The following is an 11,667-nucleotide window of genomic DNA, read 5'->3' as shown; positions in this document are numbered from 1 at the left end:
TAAAATGTTGTCTACAGAAGGTTGATTGGTGGTTGCCTAGGGCCGGAGGAGTTGGGGGAACATGGGAAGTGACTGCTAATGGGTACAGGGTTTCTTCTGGGACGATGAGAATGTCCTGAAATGGTCGTGGTGATGTTGCACATATCTGTGAAAATACTAAAAACCACTGACTTGTACACTTTGGGTGAGTGACTTGTACAGCATATGAATTACTCAATAAAGCTGTTATTTTAAAAATGTTGTCTTCTCTCTGTGTTAAAATAAAAAAAAAAGAAAAAAATGTCTAAGAGCCCTATGCAGTCTCTTTTGGTTCCCATGAAAATGCAAATGAAGACACAGAAAAAGATGAACGTTTATACCCTCCCCCAAAGCTGTGTTTGCCAGATGACCTTTCGATAGGCTCTTGGTGCTACTGCCATTAACGATAAGGTGGTAGAATTGGAGGGGAGAATGAGTGACTGACGGTCTCATGAAACAGAGTGACCCTGCTCCGGCCTTTCCTCGGAGACCCAGGGTCGGATGAACCAGAGAACTAGTAGCTGCTCCTCTACTAGGCCAAGGCTGCTTTCTCTGTGGTCATTCAGAGGCCAACCACGCAAAGAGAGTGTGTGTGTCAGGGCGGGGCAGGCAACTGACGGACGTCATTGCATCCTTGGCGGAACAGAGCTCAGTTGGCAAGTGTGGTAGGTACCGGCGAGTCAGGACGCAGGGAGACCCTGGGATAGATAGCAGCTTTCCACGAACTCCATCAGTGTCATTTGTTCCAAGTGTCGCAGGCCTGAGGGCAGGAGCGGGGTCTGATTTCTCAGTCTGGCAGAGCCACAATAGACAGATGTCTGTTATAACTGGAAATGAGTCTTCTCCCCAACAGCTAGGGCGTGGTGGCCAGAGTGAAGGTCGGTCTGTCCCTCTTAAAAAATATTGCAGAACAAGCCATCTGTTTCTGATAATGGTGGGTGGTATTAAGACAAATATTTCTGTTGGAAATAACTAAAAACTCTTGTTAAAAGCAATTGAGAGCCAATATGAGAACAAAATCTAAGAGGAAGTGGGAGTCAGAGAAGAAGTAAACTACAGAAGCAGCTTTTGTGCCAAGGATGTTGCCAAACTTGGGTTTTGGCTTCGGAGGCCATCCAGAGAAGGGAGCTAGCAGGCAAGGCCCCAAGCCTTCCTAAGGTGTGGGGAGTTGAATAGCGGCCCCTACATTAAGTAAACTCACCTTACCCCAGCCCTGGGGACTGCAGGGAAACAGGAGGTGAGAGGAAAGAAAGGAAAAACACCCATCTGCAAACTTTTGGGTGAGAGCCAGGCTGTGTGCAGACGTGCAGTCTGGGGCTTCCATGTGGAGCCTGAAGTCCTAAGTGGTCCTGGGCCGATAGTATCCGTATTAGTTTCCTAGGGCTGCCATAGCAAATTACCACAAACTGGGTGGCTTAAAACGATAGAAATCGACTCTTTCATGTTTTTGGAGGCCAGAAGTCTGAAATTCAGCTGTCAGTGGAGTCGGTTCCGACTAGTAACTCTGTGGGAGTATCTGTTCCCGGCCTCGCCCCTGGCTTCTGGTGATGGCTGGCGATGGGCGGTGCTCACTGGCCCCCGGATGCATCATTTCAATTTCTGCCTCTGTCTTCACATGGCCGTCTTCCTTGTGTGTCTGCCTCTTTCTCTTATATGGACACTGGTCGTATTTGTTTAGTGCCCACCCTAATCTGGTGTGACCTTATCTTTACTTGATTACATCTGCAAAGACCCTATTTCCAAATCGGGACACATTCACAGGCACCCGGGGCTTAGGACTTCAACGTATCTTTCTGGGGGATGAATTCAACCCACAGCAATCCCATTAGGTGCCTGGCAAAGGCAAGCACAGCTCTCTGGAGAATAGCATCTTAATTCTGGGCCCCAAATAATTTGCAGAAAATTTTTCTTAAGGACAATGGGCAGTACACAGTAAAAAATAACTAAGCACACATGAGACAAGGTTCCATGAGCAGGAAAAGTACAATGAGACAAAGACTTCAGATTCTGGAACCATCAAACACAGACGGTGGAACAACTGAACTTAAAAGTTGAAAGAAAAAAGCTTGAAAATGTCTTCAAGGAATAGGAAACTATAAAAAGTGGCTTAAGGCCAAGTGTGGTGGCTCACGCCTGTAATCCTAGCACTCTGGGAGGCCAAGGCAGGTGGATCATTTGAGCTCAGGAGTTCGAGACCAGCCTGAGCAAGAGCAAGACCCTGTCTCTACTAAAAATACAAAAAATTAGCTGGACCACTAAAAATATATATAGAAAAAAATCAGCCGGGCATGGTGGCACATGCCTGTAGTCCCAGCTACTCGGGAGGCTGAGGCAGGAGGATCGCTTGAGCCCAGGAGTTTGAGGTTGCTGTGAGCTAGGCTGACGCCACGGCACTCTAGCCGGGGCAACAGAGTGAGACTCTGTCTCAAAAAAAAAAAAAAAAAAAAAGTGACTTAATATATATCCAAGAAGTAAAAACTGTGTAACTTTAAATCTGAATTGGAAACATCAGCATGAATTGAATTTTTCTCTTTCTAAAAATACATGTTTCCTTTCTTTGTCTGCTGAAAAGGCCTCAAAGCAATGGTAACCCAGTAGCAGCTGGCACCAATACTGTGGACTTTAAATGGTTCCTGCTGAGTCCAGCTCAGCACAGGGAACCCCAAACCAAGCGGCGCCACAGAAATGAAGACAAAGTAGCCAATTATCAGGATAAATGGGCACGGGGGTCTTGATGGTTCTAAGAGCAAAGAGCCCCGTCCTTGGTGCGCACGTTGTTTTTATTCTCACAACTCAAGAGGGAACGAGGGAACTCAAGGGCAGGAAACAGATGGCCGTTTACTCCCTAGTCTCTATATTTTGAGAATGGTCTGTTCAAAGAACATTCCCAGGCCTCGTACGTGACTGCAGTCACTGGAGACATGGCTGTTTACTTCAGCCTCTCGGGTGCTGCCCATTCGGCTTTCCGCCGGCTCGGACTCAGCTTTCCTTCATCCGCACTCGCTCAGCATCAAGGCCATAGCCAGCTCACAGCTCCTGCTCCTACAGGTTCCCTCTGAAGGGAACTTCAGAATCATACCTATTTATTTCTTTGCTCATTCACTCACTAAATACTTGGTGAATACCTACTATGTTCCAATTACTGTTTTGGGTGCCAGGGCAAACACTGATGTTTATTGGTTCTCCTTTTGATTACTGAAGAGTAGGTACTGTATGCTTCCATTTATATAAGATTCTAGAACAGGCAAATCTCATCTAGTGTCAGAAAGCAAATCTTTGGTTCCATGGGGCTGTGGAGTTGGGGGTTATTTGACTACAAAGCATTTTTGTAGTACTCTACCAACATTTCCCCAGGAGCACTCTTGAGAATTCCACATTCAACAAAAAAAATTCTCACACACAGCTGGCCTGAGACCACAGGCACATTGGCACTTAACAAATACCCAAGATGAGCCACTCCAAGAAAACCAAGACCCATTAAATTACCAAGTGGCCATAATCCAAGTGACTGGAAACCGGAGGGCAGTGGTGGTTGGGGTCCATGCCAGGCTGTGGGCAGACGGTTGGGAGCCAGCGAGCAGGAGCACCATGGCCCAGTGCCCAGCCCTGTCAATTATATCTCAATAAAGCTGAAGAAAAGAAGAAATAGAAAATCTCAGCAGATGTATAACAGGTAAAGAGATTAAATTAGTAATCACAAACTTCCCAACAAGGAAAAATGCTGCACCAGATGGCTTCACTGGTGAAATTCTACCAAATATTTAAAGAAGAACTAATACTAGTACTTGTCAAACTCTACCAAATAATGAGAGAGGAGGAAATACTTCTTAACTCGTTCTATGAGGCCACATTACCTTGATACCAAGCTAGACAAAGATATCACAAGAAAACTATAGACCAATATCCCTTATGAATTTAGATGTAAAAATCCTCAACAAAATATTAGTAAACTGAATCCAACAGCATATTAAAAGGCTTATGTGTCATGACCAAGTGTGATTTATCCCAGGAATGCAAGGGTGGTTTAACCTATGAAAATCGGTCATTGCAACACACCACATGAATAGAATGAAGGAAAAAACCCACATAATCATCCCAATCAATTCAGAAAAACCATTTGCCCAAATCCATCACCCTTTCATGATTGAACACTCAGCAAGCTAGGAATAGAAGGGAACTTCTTCAACATAATGAAGGGCATTTATGAAAGCCCACAGCTAACATCATACTCAATGACTTTCCCTCTAAGATCAAGAGCAGGAAAGGGAAGCCCACTTTCACCTCTTCTATTCAACATTGTACTGGAAGTTCTAGCCAGGGCAATTCGGCAACAAAAAGAAATAAAAAGCATCTATGTTGGAAAGAAAGAGGTAGAACTCTATTTGCAGATAACATGATCTTGTATATAGAAAATCCCAAGGAATTCACACACACACACACACACACACACACAACTATTAGGGTTGATAAACAAATTAAGCAAGACTGCAGGATATAAGATCAACAGGCAAAAATTGGTTGTGTTTCTATATACCAGCAATGAACAATTCAAAATGTGATTAACAAACAATTCTATTTAAAATAACATCAAAAGAACGAAATACTTAGGAATACATTTAATCAAGGTGATGCAAGACTTGCACACTGAAAACTATAAAACATCTCTGAAAGAAATTAAAGAAGACCTAATTAAATAGAAAGACATCAGTGTTCAGAGATTGAAAGATTTAATATTGTTAAGATAACAATACTCTCCAAAGTGATCTACTATCACATTTTGATGTAATCCCTATCAAAATCCCCATGGATTTTTTTGCAGAAATGGAAAAGCTGATCTCAAAATTCATATGAAACTGCAAAGGACTCTGGATAGCCAAAACAATATTGAAAAAGGATGAGGAAAGTTGGAGGACTCATACGTCCTGATTTGAAAACTAATGTTAATAACAAAGCTACAATAATCAATACAGTGTGGTATAAGGATAGATACATAGAGCAGTGGAATAGAGTTGAGAGTCCAGAAATAAACCCGTTCTTCTATGGTTGATTGATTTTCAACAAGGGTGCCAGGATCATTCAGTGGGAGAAAGAATAGTCTCTTCAACAAATGATGCTGGGACAACTGGACATCCTCGTGCAAAAAAGTGAAGTTGGACCCTCTGCTCACACAACATAAAAAAAACTAATTCTAAATGGAGCAAATACCTAAATATAAGGCTGAAACTATAAAATTATTTCAAGAAAACATAGGGATAAATCTTCATGACCTTGGATTTGGCAATCATTTCTTAGCTAGGACACCAAAAGCATGAGCAATAAGAAAAAAATAGATGAAGTGAACTTCATCAAAATTAAAAACTTTTGTGCACCAAATGACACTGTCAAGAGAGTTACACACACACACACACACACACACACAATATATATGTAATCTCACAACTCAGCTACGAAAGACAATTAAAAAATGGGTAAAGAACTTGAATAGAGATTTTCCCAAAGAAGATATACAAATGGCCAACCAGCACATGAAAAGATGCTTGATGTCCTTTGTCATTGGGGAAATGCAAATGAAAACCACACTGAGGTACCACTTCACACTCACTAGAATGACTATCAATAAAAAAACCTGAAAATAATAAATGTAAGCTATGGAGAAATTGGAACCTTCGTACATTGCTGGCAGGAATGTAAAATGGTGCAGCTGTTGTAGAAAATAGTTTTGCAGGCCGGGCGCGGTGGCTCAGGCCTGTAATCCTAGCACTCTGGGAGGCCGAGGCGGGAGGGATTGTTTGAGCTCAGGAGTCCGAGACCAGCCTGAGCAAGAGCGAGACCCCGTTTCTACTAAAAAAAAAAAAAAAAAAGAAAGAAAGAAAGAAAGAAAGAAATTAGCTGGACAACTAAAAAAATATATATATAAGAAATTAGCCGGGCATGGTGGTGCATGCCTGTAGTCCCAGCTACTTGGGAGGCTGAGGCAGGAGGATCGCTTGAGCCCAGGAGTTTGAGGTTGCTGTGAGCTAGGCTGACGCCACGGCACTCACTCTAGCCTGGGCAACAGAGCGAGACTCTGTCTCAAAAAAAAAAAAAAAGAAAGAAAGAAAACACTTTTGCATTTTCCTCAAAAAGTTGGACATCAATTCACCATATGACCCAGCAATTCCATTCCTATGTATACAACAACGAGGATTGAATATAGGTGCTCAAACAAACAAACAAACAAACTTGTGCACAAATGTTCATAGCAGCAGTATTCACCACCAAACAGTGGAAAAAACCCAAATGTCCATCAACTGATGAATGGAAAACAAAATGTGGTCTATCCATACAATAGACTATAATATTTTTCAGCCATAAAAAGGAATGAAGTACTGATGCATGTTACAACATGGATGAACCTTGAAAACATCATGCTTAGTGAAGGAGGCCAGACATAAAGCATCACATATTCTATGATTCCATTTATTTGAAATATCCACAGTGGGTAAATCCATAGAGACAGAAAGTAGATTAGTGGTTGCCAGGGGCTGTGGGGAGGGGGCAATGGAGATTGACTGATTAATGTGTATGGGATGGCTTTTTAGGGTGATGAAAACGTTTTGGAACTAGATAGAGGTTTTTAGCATGACATTGTAAATATCACTAAATGTCACTGAATCATATACTTTAAATGGTTGATTTTATGCTATGTGAATTTTACTTTAGTTTAAAAAAAGCCAGTAGTTCCAAGATAGAGAAACCCTGTTTTTATAACTTGTGATAAGTTTTTCAGTGATTTTTATTTTATTTTATCTGACTTCTTTGCCTTGTCTTGTGTAAATCCCGTATATGTAGAGAGAGACATTCATCTGATGTGTTATGGTGTTGATTTCTGTTTGCTAAGATTTTACTTGCATACTTGTTTGAGAATTTTAAATTAATATTACTTCAAACTATACCTTTTGTTGGTGTTCTTGACTGAAGTTCAAAAAGAGATATGAGTAATGTATATGTTACTCTCTTCTATATTGTGATAAGTTAAAAAACAAAGGTATTATTTATCTTAAGTAAAGTGGCCGCTGTTATTCCCTCTGGTGTCAGCCTAGCTCACAGCAACCTCAAACTCCTGGGCTTAAGCGATCCTCCTGCCTCAGCCTCCCATGTAGCTGGGACTACAGGCATGCGCCACCATGCCCGGCTAATTTTTTCCATATATATATTTGGTTGGCCAGATAATTTCTTTCTATTTTTAGTAGAGACAGAGTCTTGCTCTTGCTCAGGCTGGTCTCGAACTCTTGAGCTCAAGCGATCCTCCCGCCTCGGCCTCCCAGAGTGCCAGGATTACAGGCGTGAGCCACCGTGCCCGGCCCCGACTCTTCTTTGTATCCGTGCCTCTGTGCAATGTGACTGTGCAGGTCTTCCTGACAAGAGTTGGTGTCCCTACCTCTTGAATATGAGCTGGCTTTGCCTTGATTTGAATAGAATGTGGCAGAAATGACATGCAAAGAGGCCTCGCACACTTCTGTGCTCTCTTGGAACCCTACGGAGCCACTATGTGAACAAGCCTGGGCTTGCCTGCTGGAGGATGGGAGACCGTGTGGACCAGTCATTCCTCTTCCCCTGACCAATAGCCATCCGACCCCAGAAGCATAGTTGCCTGAGTGATCAGCAGCTGACTGCAGAGTCATGCACAAGCCCAACTTAGACCAAAACTACCCAGTTGAGGCCATCTTCAATTGTTTTTTACATTTTATTCACATTTATTTTTCGCTTTTAGTGTGCTCACAGTGTTAGGCTTAAAGAATTCACCCTCCCCAAACTTTCATCCGAACCTCCTATAAAACCCACCGCTCTCCCCTTCCTAGGGATGTATTAGGCAGGAGCCTTTGCCAGACCCCTGGGAGATAAAGGAATGGAATTCGAGAGGGGAACTTACTTTCCTTAACCCTCCTGATAAGGACAATGCTTATCCCTCCCTGTTGTTTGAAAAGAATTCATTACAGCAGCTGCTCTGGCCCAGTTGCTCACTCCTCCCAGCAAAACCCTCTATAAAACCCAAGGGTCTCCCCTCCCTCAGCGTGGATGCTCTTTAGGCCTCCACCCATCAGCACCCAGATGCTCAGATAAACAGCATTTGCTACACATGAGGCTTTCTGTGTCTCCCTCTAGGCTCTGGACCTAACATGAAGCTTCTCCAGTACTTACAAAACATGATAGACAAAATGGTACACAAAACTACTGCATCCGAAGAATTTTTTTTTTTTTTTTTTTTTTTTTTACTCTCAAAGACAACTGGAAAAGAATGCACTGTCTGCTGTAATCAAAAGCATACCACAGGCCGGGCACGGTGACTCACGCCTGTAATCCTAGCACTCTGGGAGGCCGAGGCGGGAGGATCGCTCAAGGTCAGGAATTTGAGACCAGCCTGAGCAAGAGCGAGACCCCTGTCTCTACTAAAAAGAGAAAGAAATGATCTGGACAGCTAAAAATATATATAGAAAAAAATAACCAGGCATGGTGGCACATGCCTGTAGCCCCAGCTACTCGGGAGGCTGAGGCAGTAGGATCGCTTGAGCACAGGAGTATGAGGTTGCCGTGAGCTAGGCTGACACCCCGGCACTCTAGCCCGGGCAACAGAGCAAGACTCTGTCTCAAAAAAAAAAAAAAAAAAAAAAGAAGAAAGAAAACATACCACAGTATAAACAGTAACCATTCCACTTATCACAGTTTGGTTGAGTTTAAAATTTATGTTTAAAAGGTCCAAGATGACTGCAGTTTAAAAAAAATGGACAGGGTAGAAAGCCACAAATTTCATGTGCTTCTGGTTATCAAGATTTTTTTTATACATTAATCACAGTTAAAAACACTCTGCTAATAATACATAATTACACTTTATCAATGTCATAAACCAGCAACAAATGATAAGGCCTATTGATTCAACTTGTAGTGTTGCCTAATTACTGACTGGTTCAGCTAATATAAGTGAAAAGTTCCTATGGTTTAAATGAACTCCTAAGATGACGATATTTTTAAAATATCTGGGTATAGGTGTTTTTTTCTCTTTCCTTCTTAATCAAGACTCATAGACTTGTAATGTTGTAAACCTGCCTCACAAAATACACTAATAATTTTTCTTTACAAAAAAAAAAAGTGTAAGCCTTTACACCATGATTTCTAGTAGCACATTGTCTTGGCAATGTTATTTCCCACCTCAATTTCCCCATTGCGGGCCGTATCACTTCCTTTGATAACCCTTTTCAACCCACCCATGCGCCCGCCTCGGCCTCCCAGAGTGCTAGGATTACAGGCGTGAGCCACCACGACCAGCCAACAACATGGTATTTTGAAATATACTGTGGAATGACCAAATCCATCAAATTAACATAGTCATTACCTTATATACATATTTTTTTTGGTGAGAACATTTAAAATCTACTGTCTGAGAATTTTTCAAGTATACAGTATATTAACTATATCACCATGATGTACAACAGATCTCCTGAATTTATTCCTCTTGATTAACTGAAATTTTGTGTCCTTTGACCAGCATTTCTCCAATTTCCCCCACCCCCAGCCCATGGCAACCACCATTCCATTCTCTGCTTCTATGAGTTCAACTGTTTTAGATTCCATGTATAAGTGAGATCATGCGGTATTTGTCTTCCTGTGCCTGGCTTATTTCACTCAACACAATGTCCTCCAGGTTCATCTATGTTGTTGTAAATGGCAGGATTTCTTTCTTTTTAAAGGCTGAATGTTATTCCATTGCATATATTTACCACATTTTCCTTATTCATTCATCCACTGATGGACACTTATGCTGATTCCATATCTTGGCTATCGTGAACAGTGCTGCAGTAAACATGGGAGTACAGGTGTCTCTTAGACATACTGATTTCATTTCCTTTCGGTATTTACCCAGAAGAGAGATTCCTGGATCATATGGTAGTTGTATTTTTAATTTTTTGAGGAACCTCCATACTGTTTTCTATAATGGATGTACTAATTTACATTCCCACCAACAGTGAACACCGGTTGCCTTTTCTACACATCTTCACCAACATTTATCTTTTTTCTTTTTCTTTTCTTTTCTTTTCTTTTTTTTTTTTTGAGACAGAGTCTCACTCTGTTGCCCGGGCTAGAGTGCCGTGGGTTCAGCCTAGCTCACAGCAACCTCAAACTCCTGGGCTCAAGCAATCCTTCTGCCTCAGCCTCCCGAGTAGCTGGGACTACAGGCAAGCGCCACCATGCCTGGCTAATTTTTTCTCTATATATTTTTAGTTGTCCAGCTAATTTCTTTCTATTTTTAGTAGAGACAAGGTCTCTTTCTTGCTCAGGCTGGTCTCGAACTCCTGACCTCGAGCAATCCTCCCACCTCAGCCTCCCAGAGTGCTAGGATTACAGGCGTGAGCCACCCAGCCCAGCCTATCTTTTTTATTTTTGATAATAGCCATTCTAACAGGTGTTTGGTGATTCTGGTTTTTTTTTTTATTTCAGCATATTGTGGGGGTAAAAATGTTTACGTTACATATATTGCCCTTGCCCCCCACCCCAAGTCAGAGCTTCTAGCGTGTTCGTCCCCCAGACGGTGCGCACTATGTATGTATACACCCATCCCCTCCTGTACCCTGCCATCTGCCGGGCACCCGATGAATGAATGTTATTCCTATATATGCACTTAGGTGTTCATCGGTTAAAACCAATTTGATGGTGAGTACACGTGGTGCTTGTTTTTCCAATCTTGGGATACTTCACTTAGCAGAATGGGTTCCAGCTCTATCCAGGAAAATACAAGAGGTGCTAGATTACCGTTGTTTCTTGTAGCTGAGTAGAACTCCGTGGTATACATATACCACATTTTATTAATCCACTGATGTATTGATGGGCACTTGGGTTGTTTCCACATCTTTGCAATTGTGAATTGTGCTGCTATAAACATTCGAGTGCAGATGTCTCTTTTATAGAATGTCCTTTGTTCTTTGGGGTAGATGCGACACTGTCGTATGTTAATCAGACCCCCATTTCGGCGCGCATGCAGGTTCAGCAGGCCAGGAATTCAGGGAGGGCACGAGTGGGGACGTGTGGCCTCTGCCCAGCAAGGTCTATGGCCTCGGCGGGGGAGGCTCCAGCAGTTGGGGGCTGGAACCCGCCGAGGGCTCATTCCCTCCTCGCTCGCCAGCCATCGTAAGGCTGGGCCCAGGGGACCGGCGCAGCCCCGCGAGGCCCCTCCACGCAGCGTGGCTTCCTCGCAGCCCGCCGGCCCCCGGCCGTGCACCTTCTTCCAGGCAGCTCAGGGTAGCCAGAGCGCGTATTCCGGGGAACACTCCAGAAGCCGCACCGCCCTTCTCCGTTCTCGACCGAGCGTACCGAGCTTCGAGGTCACACGACAACACTCCCACTGTACTCCACGGGTGGCAGCGGTCCCACGGGCGCCCAGATCCAAGGGACGGGACCCAGACCCCGCCTGGCACCAGGAGGCCTTCAGGGCCCTCGTGCACGTGAGCGCGTGGGGCGGGCCACCGTCCCCTCCGTCCCTGGAGAGAAAGGCACCCAGAAAGGCCACACCGCCGTTATCCCTTCCCTACGCGTAGGTCTGCACGTGGTGGTGAAGCCACTGTCCTCACTTCACCTGGGAATGTTCTCTGTGAACTCAGCAAGTCCGTCTGCGGCCAG

The sequence above is a fragment of the Eulemur rufifrons genome, chromosome 30 (genome assembly GCF_041146395.1).
Source record: "Eulemur rufifrons isolate Redbay chromosome 30, OSU_ERuf_1, whole genome shotgun sequence".
Classification (NCBI taxonomy): Eukaryota; Metazoa; Chordata; class Mammalia; order Primates; family Lemuridae; genus Eulemur; species Eulemur rufifrons.
Note: the sequence above shows the minus strand (reverse complement) of the source record.